This window comes from Rutilus rutilus (assembly GCF_951802725.1).
Source record: "Rutilus rutilus genome assembly, chromosome: 13".
NCBI classification, from domain to species: Eukaryota; Metazoa; Chordata; class Actinopteri; order Cypriniformes; family Leuciscidae; genus Rutilus; species Rutilus rutilus.
The window spans coordinates 38,904,716-38,932,274 of record NC_140218.1 but is presented as its reverse complement, the minus strand read 5'-3'; the positions used below and the strand labels follow the sequence as shown (position 1 = coordinate 38,932,274).

Below are 27,559 nucleotides of genomic sequence, written 5' to 3'. Positions count from 1 at the left end.
CAGCATGTGACAATGACACCAGGTATAGCCCTAAAACACAGCCATGTTCCAAATAACGACTGGGCTAAATAACCTTGAAAGTAAAACAACCATGTTTTCAATAGCCACTAGATAGCCTTTAGAACAAGCAAGTGTTTCAATAGCGTAGCTTTATATATACACACAGCTTAAATATACAACCATGTTGAATTTCAGCTGATAAAAATGCAAGCCCTTAAAAACAATGCATTGAAATGAAAGCACGGTATGCAATAGACTATAGCTTTAAAAACGCAGTGTTTCCAAGAACTAGATAGACCAAGCGTGTCCGATAACGCTGAAGTGACTCAACTGAATAGTGACTGTTTACTATGTCTTTTTTAAAGCTGTGCCACAGCAGAATTATTCCGTTTGCATCATGAATTGTTAATTCATATCAAGCAGCTGCTTGAATCTGTGCTGCATAATGCTAAAGCACAGCGTGTGCAACGCGACCAGTTGCCAATGACAACACATAGTAACGCACATGGCCAATATGATCCCATTAGCCTAGCAAGAGCATTTTAATGAAAACGACTAAGTTAGATTAGCCCAAGCCACACGTATAGCATTAGCAACAAGCATGTTGTCGATACCCTGATAGATTTTAGCATTAAAAACGAACTTAGATTCGTGAAGACTTTCAGAGATGAATGGAGAGATAATGCAGCGATGAGCAGCAATAGGTGTATGGGCAGTGTGTGTGTTTGTTACCTTAAATTATACGTTTATCTCTGTAAAGCTGCTTTGAAACAATCTACATTGTTAAAAGCGCTATATAAATGAAGAGGACATAATCAATGCGGCGAATCTCATGTTCAAGTTCACGAATTTGAATGAATCTGATTCTGAGGTGAAATCCTTGTGGGGATCGAATTCCTCTTGCTAAATTCCCGATTGCACGATTCCTTGTGAGATGATGTGGTTTGCCTGCCAAATTTCGCCATATAATGAGCTCCTGAGAAACACGATAGCTGCTGATAATACTGAAGGAGCTTATATACTGTATACAGTGATGGCCGTCGTATTCCTATAGGTAGATGTGGATCAGCTGAGAGTCACTGATGCGAGCTTGACTAACGTGACCTGCCAGAACTAACGCTACGCTTGATCACAATTTTTTTACGTTTATGCTTAAAACAAAGAGGAACTAGCCTATTATGGGGTTAAAAAAATAAAATAATCAAGATATTCTGTATGTTATAGATAGCAACCACATAAACAAGCAGCTGAGTAGCAATACCATAGAAACCACTCGGAACGCATTGTGGTGGTACTCACATCAAAAATATATATTTTTAAGTACTTATTGATTTGTATGATTTTTAACATGATTACATATTTCAAGCATCTTCATCTGTGGGATTAACTAAATGTCTTACCTGCTAGACAACACTTCACCATGAGCAATCAATTAAACAACGCTTTAAATAGTGGATCACAATAAAACTAGAATGTTTTTTTAACTTGTAAATGTAGTCAGATAAGTATATAAATAGTTGGTGGTTAAATGTAAAACAGAGCATGCAGACAAGCTGCAAGCTGGTGCATGTGGCACTGTAGCCAATGGTGTGAGCTGCTGGATGGAAGCATGTAGTTCAGCAGCCAATCAAAGCAGCCCTTGGCTGGGATGAGAAGGGGAAGTGGCCAATGGGGCACGGGCAGTGTCGGTACATTCCCCAGCTCTTAAGAGGTTAATGAGCAAAGCTGCTCGGCTTCCTGCCAGCACGTCCAGCAGCTCAGAGACGTTCCCACAATGAGTGAAAGCTGTATCACGACAGGACTGAGTCTAATTATACACCCACAGAGAGAGGGAGAAATAGGAGGGGGTCACAAAGGGCGAGCTGAAGTGTGTGAGTCTGTGAGTCTGTGCGTGTGTGCGTGAAGCCGAAAGAAAGCAGAGCGAGCTTGAGAGAGAGAGAGAGAGAGAGAGAGAGAGAGAGAGAGAGAGAGAGAGAGAGAGAGAGAGAGAGAGAGCTCACAGCGGGCGAGACAGAAATATACAGAAGATACAGCAAAAGAGTGACTAGGTGAGGACAAGATAAGGAAAAAGACATAGTTTACAGCATCATGCTGGATATTCCCTTCTGCTGTGCTACTGCTCCTTTCCCATGATCACTCAGTGTATGTCTCACCATAAAAAGACACCCAAAGAGGTAGGACACTTTTGCATGTGTGTGCTCGTGTTGACAAGTGTGATAGAATAAGCGTTATTGAGTGCCTTCGAGACATACGGGAGTGTGTGAGGTATGTTGTGTGGGTGTTGTGTGGATATTCAAGCAATGACAAGACAATGTGTGACTCAAAGTGTGTTCTTCAAAGTCACCAGCTTTACGTGAAACGTGCAAAGACAGGGTTTGTAACTTACCACATTTAGAGGATAGCGCTGAAACTGTTGGAAAGAGGCAGATAAAGGAAGCTGATAGGGCTTCAGCTGCTGTCAAACAAGGCATGACTGATCGTCGTTTGTGAACTGTCAAAGTGAAACATGCAGTTGTTATATTATGAAGCAATATCTACCAATTTCTGATCTCTGTTAGAACTTCATGTAGTAGGGCTGATTCAGGCATATTTTTTATGTAAAAACCAGAACCAACCTTTGTCAGGCATTAAAACAAGAAACTGACAAAACAATTTTTTTTTTTTTTTTTTTTACAGTAACAGCTGTTTGTAGTCATGTTTAATTTTTTTATTACACTTGTAAGACTTTGATCGGAGATTATTTAACTGCACGGTATAACATGAATAAACATTTTTGATAGTGAATTTTTGATAGTGAAAGCCATGTGTATAGTATATATCATCAGATCTTCAAATCAGATTTTTTTAATAAAGTATCCTATATATTTATATTGAGATTTTATATTTTTGAAATATAGGAATATGAAATGCATATATATATTGGAATATATTTATGGTTTAAGATCTTCTCTGTCAATGTCAGTGATTCTCAGATGGCTGCTGCCTCTTTAAGATGTCTATTTTTACAGTAGCATTCACACACGTGTGTGTGTGTGTGTGTGTGTGTGTGTGACTGTGAGGTGGAGGCAGAGAGCAGGAGTGAGTCTGTGGGTGTGTGAATAGAGTAATTTTGCTGGTTTGTGCTTCTCCATGACAGACTTAGGCTGAGAAATGTCGGCTGGTTAGTTAATCGCTCATTCTGCTTGTTAGTTCAGTCTCTTGACTAATGTCTCACTCACAAAAGAACGCACAATGTTATTTTAATAAATGTTTTGTCCTGTTTTCCTGTAAAAATATATAGAAACATCCTTAAAATTAGACTGTATAAAATTTGTTGATAGAGAATCTTGAATTGAATTAAAATTAAATTAAAATTAAGTTTTGATAACTCAAAGTAGACATGCATAAAAGTAGACTTTAAGCACAAATTGAATTCAGTTAGTAAGCTGATGAATGCAGGAATCGTATGCAATTAATCCCAGAATTTTATTTTATACCGTACGTAGCTCGTTTTGAGATAATAGTCTTATTTCATCAGACGGACAAATGTTCTTAGACAAACAAGTGTGATTGTTTTAGAATAGCGACTCATTTATCACTGATGTGATCCTCCATATTGTTTTATTTATTTTTATTCCATTCGTTTCACACATTCATTTACTCATCCGTTCACCCGTTCATTTATTCATTCATAACTCAGAATCAGAATCAGAATGAGCTTTATTCGCCAAGTGTGCACAAACACACAAGGAATTTTTTGTGGTTTTTACAGGAGCTCTTGGTACATACATACATATATGACATTAGAACAGGCATTTAAATGAGAACATAAATAAATGGAATAAACAATAATAATAGTTATAGTATACATCTGAAACAGTTATGTACAGATTTGTGCATTGTGTGTACAGCTCTATAAATAAAATGTGTATATGTATTTACACAAAAAAACCCCTCTTGCTTCTCTCTCAAGTACTGAATGAATTATACAGCAGGTGTTAATTGCTGTTTTAGCTGTTTAAGCTGGAGATAGCATGGGGGAAAAAACTGTTTTTGTGCCTAGATGTTCTAGTGCGCAGAGATCTGTAACGTCTGCCTGACGGCAGAAGTGCAAACAAGTTTTGGCCGGGGTGGGAGGGGTCTGTGATGATGTTCCCTGCCTGTTTCTTCACTCTGGCATTGTACAAGTCCTGAAGGTTGGGGAGGAGTACACCAATGATCCTTTCAGCCGTCCTAACAGTCCGTTGTAGTCTTCTTATATCTGATTTGCTGGCTGACCCAAACCAGACAGTTATAGAAGTGCACAGAACCGACTCAATAACAGCTGAGTAAAACTGAGTCATCTGCGCTTGTGTTAGGTTGAACTTTTTCAGTTGACGAAGGAAGTACAACTAGTATAACTCACACATGCATTACAAGTCTACCAAATATTCACAGATTATATTAAACATGTCTTATGTATGAACAAAATGTGACGAGATTTCTCGCCGAGTGAAAAGCTGTCTCGCGATATAGCCATGACGAAGAGTGAGGGTGAAATCAGCAAATGCCACCGCTACATTCACATTACACTGGGCACCGCCTCCACTGTCATTTTGCCGTTTATAAAAATAAAAACCATTGTAAACTATTGTAAACGAGTTGCAGTAGCTCACAGACACAGTGCAGCAGGAATCACAGTTCACTGATTCGTTGCACAACAGCATCTGATAAGCGTCTTAGGGGCGGTTCACACAGAACGCGTTTTTCCCATTCAGTTCGCTACTTTTCTATTGTTTTTCTATGTAAACGCGCTAGACAGGTGTGTATAATGTTGCACTCGTGTCTTGCATCTTTTGCAGCGTCTCACGCATGACAGCACTCTAAAAAATGTTGCGCTAAAGTTAAAAATCAGTTCAACTTTTAAAAGACGCGTCTCGAGACCATGCGTTTTCCCCATTCCACTGCCTGTCTCGCGTTAAATTACAAAGCAAAAACACGTCCTGTGTGAACGGCCCCTTATCTTGTAAAGCGCTCTCAGCTCCGCCACTATACAGTAGGCTATACCCAATCACGAATTTGAAAGTGAAAGTAAAACCATACCTGTGAACATTGGGATTTGAAAATAAGGGACATTTTCAGGGCCGCCCCAACGTTTTTCCCCCTAAACTACTTCAGCGGAAACTGCCCTGCAGCCGATTCTAAAGATTGTATTGGTCATGTGAATCACAGTACTGATTGCCTACACCAAACACTGATCCCTAAACCTACCCGTCATTGTAACCTTAACCTTAACCAATGAAATTAGCTGCAGGGCGGGATTTCCACTTAACTGGTTTGCGCCCAGTGGGATTATTATAATTTTTTTATGGAAAGATTACAAATACGGGAGAAATACAGAAAAATATTTAAACGGGATGATAGTGGGATAGCAAGGTAAAATACGGGGGAATCCCGGGAAAAATGGGAGGGTTGACAGGTATGAGTAAAACACGAGCTCCCTGATGTGCGCAAATTAGGCTGCATACAATAGACTCCCAGTATCAAACCTGTCTCTGGACTGTGCAGTTGTGGCTCTGGTCTCTGTTCGCACTTACTGAGAGAGGACTTTAATCATGGTTGCACTTATTGTTTGCACTTAGTAAGACTAAGAAAAAACTGTTACTTATTTTTGTTATTTATACTGTTTTTATTTCTGTTCAATTTGTGGAAAATAGTTCCATTAGGAGGTCCCACACAGCCTCAGTCAGTAGTTCTGGAAGCTCATAATTCATGTACAGTAATAGAGTATAAATATTATTGAACGGGGATGTCGACTGTAGACGAGACCCAGGTAGACTTAGGTACCACAGGTCTGAAGAGACTCATGTGAAATCATACTTGAGAGAAGCCAGTCAAGTTGAGTTTGTGGCAAAACCTTTTACAGTGCTTGTATATTGTTGTCTTTCAATGCATTTGATAATTCATACTTCTAAAGTAGAACTGAAATGACATTCATTAGAAGATTATTAGTTAAAACATTTCAAAATGCACCTGCAGACTATTTTTCCAGTCATGAATTTTGTCATTGAGGATTTCTATAAACTATTTTGCAAAAATCTTGTCGTCTCGTTCTTGTGAACACAATCTCGTGTCTCATCTTGTGAGATAAATGTCTCGTCACACCCCTAAAAACAACAACTAAAAGTTGTATATGAATGAAACGGTAAATAAAGAACCATATGTTGAACTACCATGTCATCAGGAGATAATTCAGAATCACAGTAGGAAACGTTTAATCTAAAAACCAAATGAATGAATTCAGTTCATTCCAATCCAGTGGGTGCATGCAGGCAAAGGCACAAGTCTCTCTGTCTGTAATCATTTGTTCCACATGTAGCAATGCACATTATGTGTTCATCATGTTAAGAGTGTGACAGCAGTAAGGCCACAATGGCATCATGCTCCACTCTAATGTACTCATTTTGGCTAATCAAGACAGGATGTTGTGAGTGTGTGTGTGTGTGTTTAAGGCACGTGCTAGCCTCAATGATGTAGATCTACAGAGATCAGGATTTCTATAAGAGCATTACTGATCTTATACAGCACTGCCCAGTAATCCTGTTTGACCTGAACTTCCAGAGGTTTACTAAAACTCTATTCAATAATCTCACCTATGTTTTACGATTTCAGTTTTAAAAAAAAGAGGAAAATCCTCCACGTCACATTTAAAGTAACAATTATTAGAGCTTCTAAAATTAATTGTCAATGTTAATAAAATGTCAAATTATGCCCAATTGTTGAAAAAGTGCGTCATCCATTCATCATTAAAGTAATCCATACGGCTCCAGGGGGTTAATAAAGACTTCTGAAGCAAAGCGATGAGTTTAAGAAAAATATCCATATCTAAAACTTTACAAACTAAAGTAACTAGCTTCCGGCAGACGGCCTACGCAAGTCGACTTACGGCAGAAAAAGAGTAACCCTTGACCCAATGTTGGAGTAGCGTAACTTTGCCGTCTCTCGTGGTTCAAGCAAATAGGGCTGTGCAACAAACTCAAGCTCCTCTTCTCTTACATCGAAATCCTTCGACGTTTTAAAATTCTAATTCGTGACCGGTGTTTTGTTTTGCTCAATGCGTCGGGGTCAAGGGTTACTCTTTTGTCGTAAATCGATGCGTACGGCCATCTGTCAGAAGCTAGTTGTTTTAGTTTATAAAGTCTTAAATCTGGATATTTTTCTTGGACGAACACACCGCTTCACTTCAGAAGGCCTTTATTAACCCCTGCAGAGACGTGAGGATATCTTTTATGATGGATGGATGAACTTTCTTGGGCTTCAAAATCTCATCCTCCATTCCTTCCCATTATAAAGCTTGGAAGAGCCAGGACATTTTTTTGATATAATTTTCATTTTTGGGTGAACTATCCCTTTAGGTTTTTCATATGCTGTCTTTCTCGTCTTTAACCAGACAGATGCTTCTTACACATCTTTGGACATTCATAGCCGTCTTACTATCATCAGCTAATCAGATGCTGTATTACTCGTCTTCAGCCAGTTAGATGCTGTCTTACTGGTGTTCAGCCAATCAGATGCTTGTTGCTTATCTTCACCTGCTCACCTACTATCTCACCAGATGATGTTTTAATCAGCCAATTAGAAGCTATTATTACCCATCTATTTGCATATTAATAAATGAATTAAAGTTTACCATTAGAAATTAATATTTTTTTAAATAATGAGGTCCCACACACTACTGTTACCCTGCTGCTTATTTGTTTGTTCATCTTAGTATTACAATCTCTGCTATGTGGTGATATTGTGCTGAAAGTATGAGTTTAAAAGCTTGGCCTTCCTCCATGTGTATGATTCCACTCGTGTGTAATCAATTCTCAACATACAGTATAAGCAACTGAAATTATCATAGGCTTCTTTTAAAAGCATCAGGAATGATGCGTGTGTGTAACCACCTACAATTGCTGTGTTCGAAATTGCTCCCCATGTCTATATAGTGCACTATATGCAGGGTGTCGGCCATTTTGTAGTGGTGTCCAAATTGGTGTCGGAGTGAACAGCTTAGTTCCCCACATTCGTCACATCGTTTATACCCATAATACACGATTTCCCAAAATCCAATGCTGAGAGGACTGGCGAGTTGGAAGAGAAAGCGTAGTTTAAACGAGATGATATTTCTTATTCCTACTTTTAACATTTACTGTATCTCACGCTGGCTCCAGTTTATCTTTTTTTTTCATGAATCATTACTTGATTTTACTTAAACTTATTAATAGAGAGAGACAATATTAAATAGATTAATTTCTAATTTAAATTAAACTATACGGATAAGGTTATAATGAATAAACATTTTTAAAGCTACACTGTGTGATATTTTCCCCCATCTAGTGGTGAAATTGTATATGACTACCCAGTGAATATTAGTTTCTGTTCCTTTCAATTTCGAGGGCGTTTTAACTCCTACGGTGGCCGTATTATTCCAAGATTAACATGGCTTCCAGTTCGACTTCGTCCAATTGCGCCTTTAAAACTATCACCTGTGATCCGTCGCAGCACAGATTTATGGATTTACAGATTTAAGATAAGGTAAACAATACTTTCACCATTGAAGTGAGGAAAAGTAACGCAAGTTATACTAGAGGTCGTTCTGGCGTTATGCACAACCATGCTATGGTTAGACAAGCAACTATAAAACTTTGAATTTACACAAATAGGCTGAATTACCTGTCGAGAGGAAAGCAGAAGACTTCGGCGTCCGTTTTAAAATCTTTGCTCCTCATGAGCTCTTTCCATCTGGGAAAAGTTACTCCAGTATTGACTTTGGTCTTGCTGATTTGCCTGTCGCGTTGACGTTTTAATTCTCTCTTTCGCTTCCTTGGCGACTCTGCTACATGTCCTCGAGAATAGGCCTGATCCTCCATCAGCAATCTTTCAAATCTGCCGGCAGTCACGAGTAATCTCCCCCTCGCATTCGTCTCTGAGTCACTGAGTGTAAAGCGCGAAAGGCGAAGCTTGAATTTACAGGTATGTCCCTCTTTGGCTAATGTAGTTTCAAGATGGAGGGGCAACATGGCGACCGGCATTCGAACCCCTCACCCGTATGTACTTTCAATGGCAGATTATGAACTTACGAGAATACTTTATTACTTGAAAGAAGTAAATATACATTAATGAGCACATATATTTTTGAAAGAACTAAGTGTTTTTTGCTAAGAATCAACGAAAAAAAATTACACAGTGTAGCTTTAAGGCATTATTATACTCAGATTAATGTGTAAAGTGTTTCCTTTAATTCAGTGAAATGGCATTATTATTAATTCACAAGACTGCATTTTTTTGAGGATACAAGCATATTCATATCTCAATTATTCTAATGTATTCATATAATCATAACAGTTGTCTGAGGGCGCTGTGGCCTTTATCATATATTACCTGAGTACAATACACTGCTCGGACAGGAGAGTTTCAAGATACTGAAAACATGAAATACATGCAATGTAGATGTTACCATTCAGTTCAGCTTAGTTTTTAGACTTTCTAGTTTGTTCTCATTTGTCATACGTCGTCTTTGTTCAGATTCTCGCCATTCGTTTGTCTCCCTGACTCCCGTCATTATTAGTTTGTTTGTTTCATCTGTGTTTGATTAATTATCTTGTTCGAGTTTGCTATTTATAAAACACCTTCTCCTGCACTCATTGTCTGGTCACCGCTATACCTATGCGTGTGTATTCTACTACCAGTATGGATCGCTGACTGTTTGTATTATAAGTAAACTGTGTGTTGGAACCTTTATCTTCTGTGTCTTCGTCTGCCTGCACGCACTCGTAACAGATGACCAGAGCACAACAATGGCTTTAAGAGAGCAATTTATTGCAGTGGCTCAGGAGAGCCGTGATTTTTCTATCCTTCACTGCTGGGTTTTTCGTCTTGCCGTCACCAGCCCACTTGACGACGAGACCCTGAAGACCTTGTTCTGGATTGGGGTGAACTTTCACCACCGCATAGACCTCCCAGACACCACAGGGCTTAACTAGAGGGAGGCCGTCGTTAGGTGTCTGGAGAGTGTCCGACCCCGAATCAGAGCACAGCCAGACTCAGAGCCAGATTTACCACCTTAGGCCGCGGAGAATTCGTGAGAGCCCCCCACAGACGTCGAGGGACCACCTGCCGCGATGGGTGAGCCAGAGCCAGAGGACAGCGCTCCCTATGGCCCCGGAAGTGAAGCCCCCGAGTGAGTCTGACCAGGGGTGTGAGCCCGCAACACCAGCGGCCGAGGGATGAACTTCAGAGAGATCAACTCCCACCCTAGCCCACCCAGCATCTAATTCTTCATCGCTGTTTAACCCTCTGGGGTCTAAGGTGTTTTTGGGGTCCTTGAGATGTTTTGACATGCCCTGACATTTGTGCTTTTTTCAGTTGCTTATAAACATATTAATGGCAAAGGTGTAAATTCACTCTATATAGCACAAACAGGGCTACCATAATATGTGAGCAACATGTATGTACATGTTTGTATTTTTGAGAGAATAATGTTTATGCATGGTTATTGAAAAAAATAAAAATGAAAGTTTCTGAAATAAGGCCACAAAACACATACTAAATATGTGTCCACAAGACTTTTGACTAATGGATATTGTTGCTTAGAGTTTTCAAAATGATCTGAATATCATCCTGCCTAACCATTCACATAAAACAATACATTGATTTAAACTTTGTTAGACACTTTTTGTTTGGAGAGGCAATATGCGTGGGGGCGTGAATGATCATGAATAATGCTGTGATTCACACCTGAGAAGACAATGACCCGCATAATGAGCCTTTCATTCAGGTGTGTCACTGAGAGGGAACTACTAGAAATAATGTGAGGACAAAATATATATATAGCTTTTAATTTATTTAGAAAATAGTTAACAATATAATCCAAATATAAATGAAAATCAAAAGCACATTTTTAGTACAGTCATGCCTGGAAACTATTCCTGTTCAAATAGGCTATATGGGCAATTCTACAGAATTGGTTCTAAGTTAGAGTTGGAAACATCTTTTTTTGTCTTTTTCCACAAATGTTGTATGCATGCAAATTGTATAATATCCAAAGTAAACATTTCTAGTAATTGTGCAGTTAATTCTGTTATACTGTATTTTCATAAAGTTTTGGAATAAATCCTCTCCCCAAATGTGCCACTAATAAAAAACAATAATAAATAATTTAATGAGAAGCTATTTTTGCTATTTTATTAAAAAGTTTTTCACATGTCAATCAACAACAATTCCAATTTTAACAATATTTCAAGTGTAATCTTTCTTTTTAAAAAGTAAACTTTATCATACGCATTTCAAAGTTAAGGATTCATTAGTTTGAATAAAGCCTACACTGGAACAAACACTATAATAACATCTTAGTTGATGACTTTATTTTTGACAAAACATACTATATATGTAACATATGAGCAGAAATTGGCGAACAAAAGCTTATTTGATGTGGCAGTAGTCTATTTTACAGTAAAAACTTTATAATCTATCCAAAACTAGTCAACGAAATGTTGTCTTTCATATTTGTCTGTAACATATCATTTTTATGATATATTAGGGCATATAAATGTTAATTTGCAGTTTAATACGTTATTTCAACATATTTCAGTCGATTTTTACTCATCTCAGTATAGCAATATAGTTTGGTAAAAGCTAAACTAGTAGATGTGTTCATGTAAAAATAACGTTTACTAATGTAAGTGCGAGTGCGCGCTGTTGTTTAGCGTACTACGATTCATATTTAAACAGTCTTTTTGCGGTTTACAGACACTATTCCACATCGGGATTAGAACAAAGCACTTAAGAATAAAGAACTTACTATTCACAATCCTCCGCTGGATCCGTTGCTCCTCGAAGTGAAACTAAACCAGCACTTCTGAGGTAAATTTTCCAGGATTATTATTGATAGTATTATTCCTCACAGCGTCGCAAGACGACGTAAAGTACATATTATCAGACTAAACTTGTGGGTGTTCACAGGTTTGCATGGATCGCCTCAGATCATTTGCGTTTGCCTGCGCTCTCAGTAGGCGTGTTCACATTAGCAGATAACGAGCTGAAATGAGCTGAAATGAGAATGACTGACATCTCTCTCTTTTCATACAGATTACATAAATAGAGGATATTTGTTTTCGTTTTGAATTAGATCATGTAAAAGTACACACTTTAATGATTATAAAGATATATAGCTCATGCCTGAGTGAATAGTATTCGCTGAGTTTTGTTTCAGTTTATAGACGTGCTCAACAAAAAAAAGGTTCACCGAGACGGAGAGGCAGAAAGCACACCCTGTTTATTTTCTTTCTTTTACAAAAGCACAATGTTTTGTTTCGATTGTAAGTGGACACATAGATTAGCAAAAGTCAAGGTGCGAAATTTGAAATTGCAGTGACAGATTTGAGAAGTTGCAAGTGCCGAATTGAGGTTCCACTGCGAATGTGAAGATTAAATGCAAATATATATTACAAGTTTATGTCTGTCATTGTATTTCTGTGAATGGCATTTTACACATTTGTGACTACTTATCTGCAGCTTCAAATTCACAATACAGGTTTGTGACTATTGTCTGTGAGTGCAAATTTCAATATTGTGTCAAAATTCCAGTCTTGGTAAGTATACTCGTAAACACAGTCGGTTATGAATAACACGCATGTGACAGTGTGACAGACAGTATAATGAAACAGTAATGGATCCGTGCACTAGCAGTTAAAGTGACAGCAGCCATATGTGTCTGTCATTAATGTGGTCGTCAAAACAACAAAAGATAGCTTTAATTGTAAGGAATGAGAATTAATAGCATATGTATTTAATTTAGTCAGGAGTCAGAACTAAAAGACTACGGTGTTATTTTTAAGTAATTTTTAAAACTGTTTTCTTTATTTGTATCTTTATTATTTTGTATACATTTTTGCTACTTTTATCAATTTAATTCAAAGATTGAAATCAAGCTTCCTTGTGTAGTGTAAACTCTTAACAACAACATTTCCCCATTGTAAAAACACAAACAGTGAGCAAACATTTAAGTGAGAAATGTAATAAAATTTTCAAAAAAAAAATATCTTCTTGAAATATCGTGATATAATTTTGAGGCTATGTCGCCCACCCCTACTGACAAACCAAACTAATTTGATGGAATGAATAAGTGAAGCCAAAAGGCTGGCAAAGAGGTATGTATGATTACAATATAAAGTAATTATAATAATTATGAATATTCATTACTAAAATAAGGTACATGTAAGATAAATGTACATGTTTAATGAAGCTGTTTCTGCGACATCTACAGCAGAGCTGAAGATCTTTGCCCGAACCCGACGGGACCCGACGGGTTTGGTCGGGTTCGGTCTTAATTTCTATTATTTTACACGGGCTCGGGCTCGCGCTTCGGGTTGCGTGGTAAATGAGCAGTCAGGTGATGTGTTTAGATTAGCGTGAAAATGGATCTTGAGGAGGTGAAATGGAGGCTGGTCTCTGGAGGACTTATTTTATTTCTTTGTTCCAACTTCCAAGTGGCCTCTAGCCTCCGTTAGTCATGAATAAATGATGTTAAAAAATGTATAAATTACTCCTTTTTTTTACGAAAGACAAAGCTGTGTGCGTGCGGCGCAGTCTCTTTTTTTCTTTCTCTCCCTTTTCCGCCGAGTGGTGCGTGTGCCGGCTCGCGGTGTGAAGCGCGTGTCCGCGCTATTCTCCGACACTCTTATCACTGCTGATAGACGGCCTTTTGGACAGTCGGGCTGTAAACGGGTTCGGGCTTTTAAAAAGCTGTCAATCAAAATGTACTTGTCGGGCTCGGGCCAAACTCTGTCGGGCTCGGGCCTTTTCGGGCCGAACTTTTAAGGCCCGATTACAGCTCTAATCTACAGATCTCCGATAGAATACGCCTGCGTCCAAATTCACTTACTTATTTCATTCACTTATTTCCCATATTGTGGACTCAAATGTAATTTGCTGTTTAGGGAATAGTGAATAAGTGAACGAGTGAGTGATTTCGGAGACAGTATATGTTGCATGAACAGTTACTCAGAGCTCCACTTTCAGTGAATAAATAATAATAATAAAAAATCCATAAAGGCTTGTGTCTTAAAATGTCAGTCTTAAACATCAAACCTTAATCAGCAGCAGTCCAGGATGAAATTAGGCAACTCGTGAAAGTGGCTTAGATGCGGCAGCCCTATTTATACCATCAGGACTCAGCCAGTGCTTTGAAGAGAGCTTTACACCCAGAACTCAACTAATCCTGCTTTGGCCTCGACCATCAGAGGATTAGCAATGCTATCTCTCTCTCTATCTCTTTTCCCCTCAATGGATCATTGATTGTTTCAGTGTAGTTGGCACTCAAGTCAATTTGTTTAATACCTTACTTGTTTAAACATACTAGCAATACATTAAAATGCTCTGCCTGTACGATATTTTTCTAAGTAGTTCTTGTAAGCCAGTGGCACCTTAAAATGATCATGTTCAAAATGAAGAGCTCCAACCCATGTTCAGTGTATGCATTTACTTGTACCTGAACTTTGAAGAGGACTTAAATCTCTTTTTAGTTGTGAGATGGTGTCTCAGTCTACATTACAGTCTCATTTGTGTGTTAAGAAGCCAAACAATTAAAATATAATACTAATACTAATAATACGAATTATTATTATTCCTCCTATGACAGTACTAGCTATAATGTAAAACAAATACACTGTAATCTAAATGAATGTTTCATAAGCATATTATTTAATGCTACAGTTAGGGCTGGGCGATATGGCCAAAAAATCATATCTCTGTATTTTTTGGTTGAATGGCGGTATTTTCTCAGGATTTTCTAAGTTTTCTACTTGGATTTAATTGGTCATTTCTTTTAATTTCACATCCTGCCCAATGTTGTCCTACAAACAATGTTCATATTGAGGGCTATGAAAACAAATATAGTGAACGTGACCATGTAGGCTCTGGTATATTATGTGCAAACTTTGTAACACTGCAATCTAAAAACAAAAATAATGATTTTATTTTTAAATTCACTACACTAAAAATAAAAATAAATACAATCAAAAGCACAAAGTAATTAAGTACATTTGATCACATTACAATAGTCACTTTACAGTTACTGCTGTCATAAAAATACACTTACTTGTAGGTTTAAAATTCTACAGATGGCACATTTATTGTCCAACTACAAATATTTTAGCAATATATATATTTTAGTCCGAATTATTGAGCTCCTATTCTATTGCGCGCCGTCTGTTTCGGAGCTCATTCACGGCAATATATGAAGTTTAACAGAGATTCACTCCTGACAATAAAGCTTCTAACATTTACAGATGAAGAATATACCTGTGAAATGGAAGTTATGCACTGAGGAACAAGCCGCTTTAAACTACACGTGTTATATCATACCAGTTATTTTAAAGCCCTTAATATAATATAATATAATATAATATAATTCTCATTACAAATCTAGTGAAATGTTGGAAACTATGCAAATGTGAAAATAATGCGCAACTGCTGCCCACTACGTCCCCAAATGCAAACTAAACTCTCACAGTTCATGCAGAGATGGATGGAGTTCACTCCGCATTCATTCACTGTGAACCGACTGATCAAGTGAGCACTTCATTTTGATGCACTCAGAGCAAACAGACGCATGTTTTATTAAATCACAGTCTTTTGCGATCTGATAAGGACTAAAGCCTTATCGCGCATTCGATTTTGGTTCGTTTGACAGCAATGGCGCAAAACACAACATTAAAGAATTGTCTGTTATTATGACTGGCGGGAGCCACAGTGTAGGTAACGCTGCGGTAAATAAAACATATGTAGCCCCTCCAGTCCTACTCGAACCTGCAGCTCTGGCATGGGTCAGGGGACTGAGGCTTACCTGCACCGCTCTTACTAGCTGGCCACAGATCAGTCTCTCTAAAGCTGTGTCCCAATTCAGGGTCTGCATCCTCCGAAGGCCGCGTTTGAAGGCCGACTGCGTCACAGCGGCGCGACGAAGGCTGTCCCAAGTTGAAGGATCCTTCTAGTGCGGCCAAGTCCGAGGTTTTCCCGCGGAATTGTAATACTTTTAAGTTGTAGCCGCGGGTAAAAAAAATCATTAACATTGCCGTGTTCAGTCCAGGGACGCGCGCTGTGTGAACAGAAGCCGTAATAATGCCGTGTCGTGGTGATGACGCTGAAGCCGGGATCGTTCGCCAGCTGTGAAACGGTACGTAATGCGCAAGTTTATGATCGAATCAGAGGAAAAAATGCACAAGCGAGAGAGAGAAATCGCAGCTCATAAGCAAACTGAAGACACTGCTGAACTCAACTTTTTTTCCGTTTTACAAAAATGCTAAATTTGATTTCTGCATTTTATTTACGTTGACAAAAAAAAAGACTTCACATATAAAAAACTGTAGGTAAGGTTATATAAAAATAAAACATTCATAAATTATTTTATAATGAACATATAAGTGAGCTAATTTATAGTTATAAACGCAAATAATAATAATAATAATAATAATCATTATCATTATTATTATTACATTTAGGCTACATATTTAGAAGACGCTTTTATCCAAAAAAGGAACAAAGCAATTCGTCAAATGTCAGTCATAATACAGGTTAGACAATAATAATACAGGGCTAAGATTATCACAAACAAACACAAGATTTTCCAAGGGTTTGTGTGGAGTGTGGAGCGCTTTTAAACAAACACATTTGAATCGAAAGCAAATACCGTCTGATTATGCAATCCGTATGAAAGGTGCATTTCTTTATAAAGGCGCAGCCGCTTTACAGCGGAGATGGAGATGTTTGCAGCCGACACTGATTTAGAAAACACTAGTTTATTAATAAACAATAAAAATAGCTCGTTATTTTTTCAGACAAATTTATTATCATAAGCTTATAAATCACCTCTCTATGGTTCCAGAGACATGGCTCTTCTCATTCAGCACTGCGGGAAAAATATCATTTCTGGGTTCTAATTTAGCCTTAGAAAACCAGTAAAATCGTAATTTTTTTCCATATTCATTTGTGAATATTTTAAATGTTTAATAAAGGGTCAAAAAGTCATAAAAATCTGAAAAAATGTCAATATTTATTTTTTTGCGCAGCATTTGGTGTGTATAGTTCAAATTCAAATTTTGGTGTTCAACTTTGCGTTTTAAAAAATACAACAACCGTTCAGTTTTCGTTTTTCAATTACGGGTTAAAAAAGGAAAAACGAATGGACGCAAAAGTACACGGACCCATTTAAAAGTGTAATCTAGCACTTTCGTCTCCGGCACGCACTGAATTCTGGGGTAGGCAAGGCTGCGAGGGATCCTTCTGATGTATCCTGCACTCACAGGAAAAGAAGGACGCGTTTGCAGGATGCATTTTGAAGGAGCCTTCGAATTGGGACAGCCTTCGTCGTGCCGCGGTGACGCAATCGGCTATACTTTCCCCTTTAAACAAGTCTCTGTGCGTCCTTCGAAGGATGCAGCCCCTGAATTGGGACACAGCTATAATCTCGCCTTTCCGCTACTCTGCTCTGATTGGACAGTTGACCCAGTCTATTGTGATTAGTCTACTCTGCTCTGATTGGACAAATGACCCACTCTATTGTGATTTGTCTACTCTGCTCTGATTGGACAGATGACCCACTCTATTGTGATTTGTCTACTCTGCTCTGATTGGACAGATGACCCACTCTATTGTGATTTGTCTACTCTGCTCTGATTGGACAGATGACCCACTCTATTGTGATTAGTCTACTCTGCTCTGATTGGACAAATGACCCACTCTATTGTGATTTGTCTACTCTGCTCTGATTGGACAGATGACCCACTCTATTGTGATTAGTCTACTCTGCTCTGATTGGACAGATGACCCACTCTATTGTGATTTGTCTACTCTGCTCTGATTGGACAGATGACCCACTCTATTGTGATTTGTCTACTCTGCTCTGATTGGACAGATGACCCACTCTATTGTGATTTGTCTACTCTGCTCTGATTGGACAGATGACCCACTCTATTGTGATTAGTCTACTCTGCTCTGATTGGACAAATGACCCACTCTATTGTGATTTGTCTACTCTGCTCTGATTGGACAGATGACCCACTCTATTGTGATTAGTCTACTCTGCTCTGATTGGACAAATGACCCACTCTATTGTGATTTGTCTACTCTGCTCTGATTGGACAGATGACCCACTCTATTGTGATTAGTCTACTCTGCTCTGATTGGACAAATGACCCACTCTATTGTGATTTGTCTACTCTGCTCTGATTGGACAGATGACCCACTCTATTGTGATTTGTCTACTCTGCTCTGATTGGACAGATGACCCACTCTATTGTGATTTGTCTACTCTGCTCTGATTGGACAGATGACCCAGTCTATTGTGATTAGTCTACTCTGCTCTGATTAGACAGATGACCCACTCTATTGTGATTAGTCTACTCTGCTCTGATTGGACAAATGACCCACTCTATTGTGATTAGTCTACTCTGCTCTGATTGGACAGATGACCAAATCTATTGTGATTAGTCTACTCTGCTCTGATTGGACAGATGACCCAGTCTATTGTGATTGGTCTATCCTATTTAACAAAATATGGTGCTGAGAGCTCGAAAGTTCTGTCCGTTCACACTGCTATCTTGGTCAGGCCGCCCCGCTTTCTACACCGTAAACCAAAGACAGTAACGAGCAATGACGTTGATTTTACCATATCAATGCGAGCGCGAGTCTGATGATGAAACATTGTCAAGTTATTCAACCCGAACCTCCATCGCAAGGACGACTCGAGCAGGACGTTTCTCAGTGATACACTACTCAATTTGAGGTACATTATATGAGATGTTGCAACTGTAATTCCTCACCATCAGCATTAACAAGTGCATGTCCATCAACAAACCGATTATTTTACATGTACTAATTTATTTACAGAGTATTTTTCTAATACTGTATATTGCGGTGAACATCAAACTGTAAAAAACTGTATCAATAACAGTGCATGTATGCAATACATTAGCCGAGCTCTAGAGTGAATGACTGATGTGAATGACTGATGTAACATAAACGTTGGTAAAACAAATCTTGCTCCATGCTTAATCTTTCCTCAAAGTAGTGAGAACGACAGACAATCTGCATTAATAGACACAGTTTTAGGTAATAGTGGCCCACAACTGATTAGCAGAAGTATTAATAACATGTTAGCCAGTTAGCAGGAGACCTACACAATATAAACTCAAAACTAAGTACTTTGAACACCATCTTTCAAGAGCAAAATCCAGTGCGAATCCTGCACTGAACTCCGAGATTTGAGAAGAAGTCGTCAGTAAAATAAAGGGAACACGTTATACTGCTTATACTGATTATACTGCTGTGCTATCGTGGTAAAGATGAATTTTAACCACTGATTCTTCACATGCTCGTCCTTGGGCAGTGAAAACATTATAGAGCACAGCGTCTCCTGGACATGATGCTGTCCAGTGTCCACAGGAATCAGCTGCTGGTTTGAGTTTTCCCTGGTGTCTGCGCGCACAATAAGTGGGCGGTAATATGCTAATGTTTCGTCTTGACGTCACAATGAAATGCCTTATGACTCGTTTGAAAAACAATTCATTTCATTGACTCAGAGTCGACTCTTACTTTGAAAGACAATAACTTTATATACGGTGCACTTTCAGATTTAAAACTTTGCAGGATGTTTTCATTCACTTAGAGCTGTGTTACACACTACATGAAAGGTCATTTTCAAAAATCCATAATAGGGGCCCTTTAACATTCGTTAATGCACTGTGAACCAACTTATCATAGGTGTACTGTAGTGATTCAGGATAAGACAGAAAACACGGTTTGGAAAATTGATTCAAGATATACTTGCTCATTATGTACATTTTTTACATTTTGAATACAAAAAGTTATAGGACTGCAGTTTTAAACTATTAGGTATAGAGTGTTTTCACAACACGTCATCAACCCAGAAGTCGGCCATATTGGCGGCACTGAACGTAAACAATGCCACTGAACTGAACAGAACTCACAAATTTGGCTGATTAATGCTGCTGAAAATGGGCAATTATTGTCGTGTTTTGGGCTGTACTAATCGGTCGCACCGGGAAAAACATTTGGAGTTCTATAGACTGCAAGAGTAGAGAAGAGTGCAAAAAACTGAGGAAAGAAGGTGTTTGTGGTTGAGAAAGGCACAGCATCAGCTCATCAACCACATGTGTAAAATGAAGTAGTTGACTGGCTAAAATGGGGTGTGGCATATCTTGTGTGCATGGCTGAATTGAGAGGGGGGATCCGCCCCGGAGTCTACTGCTATCAGGGTACTGTTGTTCTGTCACGGAATGCAGTTTTAAGAGATTATCAGGTGAGAATGTAGTCGTTTAAACCTCAAAACTGTGGTTTATTATTAAAGATAGCAGCTATTTGAAAATTTGCTGCAACTTTTTCAGTGTCACGATCCCTATCTCATGGTCCTTTGTTGTATTCATGCACTTTTATTTTGAAGTGTATTTTCTGTTCCCTTTGTTGCAATGCTTCCCCTTTCCTGTTTGCCTTTGTTTCTGTAGATACATTAGGCTCTGGGATATATGATTTTCATATTTCACAAAATATATAAAAGCATGTCTGTATTAAAGTCAAAATTATTGATAACCACGTCTTTTGAATGGAATTAAATAATAAGGACTTTGGGTATCTCGTTCATCATTTATTTTCATATAAAAGCAACATAACTTAAATTTCATCCATTTTATTAGCAACACAGCGCATGAGTGTGAATCCTGCTATATCCTTTTGATCTTGTAGGTGTCTGATCCACTACGAGAAGAGAGAACTGTTCGGCTTGCCTGCACTTTTCTCACTCCTCCCCTCACTGCTCTCGCCTATATTTCAGGCGTGGCGCATCTCAAACAAGCCTCTTGTTTGTTTCCTTAGTGATTAATCAGTCTCAGGTGTTCCTCGTTACTGTCACGGATGCCAATGCTGAAAATCCTTCCATTCGCCACCAGAGGTCTCTCTCGCCTGAATATTAATTTCGGACTACATTTCCCAGCAACCCACATACCTGGAATGACTACACACACACCTGAAATACATTTTGCAGATTATTTAAGCTCTGAGCACGCCAAGCTCAGTGCAAATACCTCGTGATTCTTGAATGTATCAAAAATGAACAAGAAAGAAACATTATGATAAGGGAAATTAAGAAAAATGGAATTCAAGAATTCATTTTTAAGATTTTAATAAAATGGTTAAGTGAAATAAATAGTAAAGCATTCTTTGATTTTATTAGGGAGACAGGGCTGATACATAGAATATAAAACTCTGCTCCACACTCCGGAGCAGAAGGTGGCGATAATGCACCTAATACTCTGGTTGCCAGCCGCCGTTAAAAAACGAGAAGAAGAAGCACCTCAGTGCAAAATCTTGTTTTGCCACGGCTTACATTTCTGTGCGTATTTCCCTTGTATTTTATCTTGCCTGGTTTTGACCATTGCCGTTTTTGGACTTGTTATGACCCTTACTGCCTGTCTTTGACTCTGCTCTGTTTTGGATTGCTATGATTGTTTGCTGCCTGCCCTGACCGCCTGCCTGTTATGACCATGTTTGATGCTTTATCTACGTTGCTGTTAATCCTGGTGCTTCGACCTACTCATGTTTGTTTGTTAACACTCCAGTTATATAATAAATGAGTCTCAGTTACAGAAGATTTTGCCAACTACAGATCCAGCAGTCATCATGCAATTATTCAACGAAGTGTCAGCTTAAGCTAACCTGCTCGCTGTACATCAACAACTTGAACACATAGGAAATGGTAAAGACATTGCAGAGCCTACGACTGACCGCCCCAGAACCCGCACCTCAGATGCCTCCACCGAGTCAGGTAACCAGTCCCATATCTCTGAGCAATAAAACCTTTAACGCTCGCTTGGCCTTCCCCAAATATTTGAAGGAACACTAGTAAAATGTAAAGGATTCTTTTATTCAATGTTCGTGGCACATCAATCCACGTTATACCCAAATGATGAAAGCAAGATCTCCCTTGTATGCTCATTGCTCACCGGGAAGGCTTTAGAGTGGGCCACAGCAGTCTGGTCTGGTCTTAACCCTTGGTTACGGGATGTTTTCGAACACCCCGAGGGAGGAAAGAGCGCAGAAATACCGCAGCGGACTATGCTCTGACTTTTTGGACTTAAGCTTCACAGTGTTTGGGTTGATGACACTTTAAAACTCCTGTTCCACAATGGACTGAATATCGAGGTACAGTCCGAGCTGGCCTATCAGGATGAGGGGAGAACATTGGATCAATTCATTGATTTGGCGATCTGTATTGACAATCTTGTTTGCTCTCGACAACCCAACAGAAACCTTACGTCGCTGCATCAAACTAGCATCTCCTCAGATGATTCTGAACCAATGCAAATCGGACGTACTCATCTTTCTATGGAGGAACGCAAACACTGTATAAGGGAACATCTCTGTCTGTATTGTGGCCAAGCCAGTCACCTGAGAGCTAATTGTCCCACTCGACCATCACAACAGTCTGCTCAGAGGGTGAGTACTTCCTTTTTTTCCAAGTCAGTGCACATCATGCATTGAGATACCTATAATGATAAAGTTTGCCACAAATAGCTTTACTACAAAAGCTTTGATAGATTCTGGTTCAGCAGGAAACTTAATTGATGAGGAGCTAGCTCAACGATATGAGATAATTCCATGCAATTCTCCCTTGGCAGTAGCAGCGCTACATGGACGCCCCCTAGGAACCGGATGCGTCCACTTCACCACCATCGACATTACGCTGAAAGTGGGGATTCTACACACAGAAACGACTCATCTTTTCCTCATTCGTTCCCCTCACAACCCCATCATCCTCAGATTACCTGGCTTCAGAAGCACAATCCTTTGATTTTTTGGCAGGAGAAACAAATCACTTGTTGGGAGACCTATTGTCACTCCAACTGTCATAGACCCGTAGCTCCATGTCTTATTAGAAGTGCTACCATCCATGATGACACTCCCATGCCTGACCTGCCCAACAAATATTCTGACCTTGCTGAAGCCTTTAGCAAGACCAAAGCCACACAACTACCTCCTCATCGCTCCAGTGATTGCTCCATTGAACTGTTACCTGTTATCACACTACCTAGACTAGAGGAATAATCTTTCCCCAATCTGAGCCAGAGGCCAAAGCAATAAAGGAATACATCGAAGAGGAACTGGCCAAGGGCTTCATTTGACCATCTACCTCACCAGCCTCGGCCAGATTCTTCTTTGTGAGTAAGAAAAATGGCAGCATCCGCCCTTGTATTGATTACTGGGGTCTCAATGATATAACTGTAAAGTTCCGATACCCATTACCGCTAGTACCGGTAGCATTAGAATAATTAAGAACAGCCAAGTATTTCACTAAGCTCGAACTTCGCAGTGCCTTTAACCTGATCATCCAACTTACGCATCCGTAAGAGCAACGAATGAAAAAATGCTTTTTCAACCAGTATTGGGCACTATGAATACTAGGTCATGCCGTTCGGATTTTCCAACAGTCCAGCAGTCTTCCAGTCTTTCATGAATGATGTATTCAGGGACATGTTAAACTAATGGCTAATCTTTTACATTGATGATATCTTAATTTATTCCAACACGCTGGAGGAACACATCCAGCATGTCAGAACGGTCCTGAAACATCTAATCAAACATCAACTGTATGCAAAAGAGGAAAAGTGAATTCCATCAGACATCCATTTCCTTTTTGGGTTACATCATCAGTTCTGAGGGGGTAGCCATGGATGACAGTAAGATACGAGCAGTTCTGAATTGGCCACAACCCATCACAATGAAGGAACTACAGCGATTTCTGGGGTTCGCAAACTTTTCCAGAAGATTCATCAGGAAATTTTAGCTCCATCGCTGCTCCTCTCACGTCCATGTTGAAGGGAAAACACCACAATGTTGGTCAACCGCATCTATCCAGTCCTTCAATGAAGCGCTTTACCTCTGCACCCATATTACATCACCCTGATCCTTGCCTACCATTCGTGGTTGAAGTGGACGCCTCTAACACAGGAATCGACGCTATTCTGTCTCAGCTTCAAGGTACATCTCCCAATCTTTACCAGTGTGCTTTTTATTCTTGCAAACTCACGCCTGCTGAACTAAATTATGATGTTGGCAATCGTGAACTATTGGCCATGAAGGCAGCTTTTGAAGAGTGGTGACACCGGTTAGTACGATGGATGTTTGGTCCCCTCTAAACAATCACCGAAATCTTGAATATCTTCAGCCAAGAGGTTAAACCCCAGGCAGGCTAGGTGGGCATTATTTTTTACTCTCTTTGATTTCACCATCACATATAACCCAGGCACTAAGAACATCAAAGCTGACTCACTCTCTCGCCAGCATGACACAGACATTCAAAACCCTACCCCGGAACCCATCATTTCTACAGCTCTAATCCTGGCCCCAGTACAATGGGACATTATGACAGAAATCACGCAGGCTCAAACTCAGGACACAGTCACCCAGAATGCCCTCCGAATTTGACCTATGTGCCACGAAATCTACGAGACAGGGTCATCCATTGGATTCATACCTCCCTAAGTTCAGGACACCCAGGTATCACAGCTACTCTGAATCTACTCAAAAACTGGTTTTGATGGATCTCTTTGCAAATAGCCACCATCACTTACATTTAAGAACTGTCAAATTTGTACCACAGCCAAATCTTCTAGACAACTTCCTGCAGGCCTTTTACAACCACTACCCATTCCTCAACGACCCTGGTCTCATATTGCCATTGACTTCATCACAGACCTGCCAGTGTCCCTGGGTAACACAGTTATATGAACAGTTATTGACAGATTTTCCAAGGCCTGTCATCTGATACCACAACCTAAGATTCTTACAGCCTTTGAAACAGCAGAACATCTGTTCCACTATGCGTTTCATTATTATGGACTACCCAAGGACATTGTCTCCGACTGAGTCCCACAGTTTACATCTCGGGTCCAGACTGCTTTTTTTCGCCAGCTCAATGTCAGTGTAAGCCTCATGTCTTGGGTATCATCCACAGTCTAAAGGTCAAACTGAACACTTAAATCAAGAACTTACACAAATCTTGAGAACATACTTTCAACAGAACCAATCGGACTGGCGTTGCTTCCTTCCCTGGGTAGATTATGCTCAAAATTCACTTCAGAAGCCCTCTACCGGCATGACCGTTTCAGCTTATTTCCCTGGTCAGGGGAACCTTCTGATGTACCAGTTGTCAACAACTGGCTTCAACAAAGTGAGAGGGTATGGGACCAAGTTCACGTCCATCTTCATCGAGCCATCAACAGAGAGAAGGTACAAGCTGACCGCCATCTGCGTCCCAGCCCCAATTACACTCCAGGACATTGGGTATAGCTGTCAACGCGGGAACTTTGCCTCTGCTTGCCGTGCAAAAAGCTCAGTCCCAGGTATGTGGGTTCTTTCAAAATCTTGAGACAAATATCCCATGTATCTTATAGTCTTCAACTGGCCTCTATTTACCGCATCTCTCCCACTTTCCATGTATCCTTGCTGAAAGGGGGGAGGAAGTGGGCAGTCCCCTGAGCCCCCGACTAATCATGGAAGGCAAAGAGGCGTATCAAGTGCAGGAGCTTCTGGACCCCAGACGTCGGGGTCACAGATGCCAGTCCTGAAAATCCTTCCATTCGCCACCGGAGGTCTCTCTCGCCTGAGTATTAGTTTTGGACTACATTTCCCAACAACACTCACACACCTATTTTGCAGACTATTTAAGCCCTGAGCACAGCAAGCTTAGTGCAAAGTCTTGTTTTGCCACGGTTGAAATTTCTGAGTGTTTTTCCTCTTGTACTTTACCTTGCCTGGTTTTGACCCTTGCTGGTTTTGGACTTGTTGCCTGCCTTTTGACTCTGCCTTGTTTTGGATTACTCTGTGATTGTTTGCTGCCTGCCTTTGACTCTGCCCTGTTTTGGATTGCCATGATTGTTTGCTGCCTGCCCTGACCGCCTGCCTGTTATGACCACATTTGCTGCTTTATCTACGCTGCTGTTAAACCTGCTGCTTCGACCCACTCATGTTTGTTTGTTGACACTCCAGTTACATAATAAACTGCACGTGGATCTCAACCCAAGTTCGTCTGAGTCTCCGTCACAGTTATCCTCTTGTTATCCTGTGTTTCAGTCTTTATTTTTGTTTGTAAAGCTGTTATGTGCCTGCTTTTTGAATCATGTTTCATGGTCCTGCTCCTGGTTCTGATTTAGGCCTCAGTTTGAATACTTTGCTTTTGGTTTTTAATAAACTTTCCTGCAAATGGATTCTCGCCTCTCTTCGTCCTTGCACAAATGTAACATTCAGAGTTGTGAGGTCCAGACAGTCAACGCTCATGTACCTTGGCGTCAACAGCCTTATCTAGGAAAGCCCTTCTAACATTTAACACTGGCTCTGATGCCTCTGTGGTTAAGCTTTGGATGTTTAAATATACTTTAAGTGGAGCAAATTGTAACACTCCAAATGAATGTTTTATTTTTCCTTATTCTATTTATTTTGTACTTTTATGACACAGGATGCTTTTCAGTTTTATAGCTGATTGTGAACAAATACCTTTTGTTTTTTTATCAGCCCTGCAAATAAAAGCCCAGCTATGCAAGAGTGCATTTTGTTTTCTGCTTAGTGCTTAATACACTAAAGGAGGCTGTACTGTAGCAACTACCAAAATGGCGATAGGTGGAACAAACTGCAATTTGCACTACTGTCTGTTCAAAATAAAACAAAAGAAACCTAGCGTTGTGAATTTATACCTTTTCCGAAAACACTTTATTTTACTGTTCAATTCTCACTATTAAATAGTTGCTTATTAGCATGCATATTACTAGGATATTGGCTGTTTACTAGTATTGAACCCTGACCCGTACCACACCATGACTTCTGTGTATATATATATATTTTAATATATCAGCCTGAATGTCTGCAATTAGCAAATATTTCATGATAAAACAATTTCCGTAAACTACATGATATAACGTGACAATAGTTCTAAGCATCCAAGTTAGCTAACTGGTTTCCTAACTTCTGAATACACAGGATATGGATAAACCTTCACTGAATTGGCAGTGTCGTCTTTAAAGGAATCGAAAGGAATCAAAATAATAACTCACCTAAAAAAGACGCATATACGTGCTCTAATGTTCACAAACAGACTTTATGACACTGAAGCTGTATTCCTCCACTTGCTTGAAAGCTGTAAAGTTATGCAGTCTGAAAGTTAATGTATTTTTAAAATGCAATACGAGTGTTGTGGCCAGGTGTCAGGGATCAGTCAGACTCCACCATCACCCAATCACAGCGATCACTATCACCTGAATACTAATCATCCGCACATCATCATCTCATCAGCACAGGCAGCATATAACCACACACGTCACTCTGTCACATTGTCTGGTCTCGTTTGAGTAAGGACTCTCATTTACGTTCATCACTAATCTCCAGTAATAGTGTATGTTACGTTTACTGTTTCGTGTACCTGCATCCTCCGTGTCTTCATCTTCTCCCTAGTCTTCCGTGGATTCCGCGTCTTCCCTCTCGTACACCGGCTACT

At 39.6% G+C, this 27,559-nt stretch overlaps 1 protein-coding gene across 2 annotated transcripts in view; it reads left to right on the top strand.

Annotated features, from left to right (window-relative positions):
- Positions 1 to 1,739: 1,739 nt before the first annotated feature.
- LOC311302061 (uncharacterized protein) overlaps positions 1,740 to 27,559 on the top strand; it is a 76,526-nt gene continuing 50,706 nt past the window's right edge. The window contains exon 1 of one of the 2 annotated variants that reach the window (XM_084427624.1): positions 1,740 to 2,174. The gene's annotated coding sequence lies outside the window, so the exon portion shown is untranslated. The remainder of the gene's footprint in view (positions 2,175 to 27,559) is intronic. The other variant, XM_084427623.1, reaches the window with a different exon arrangement.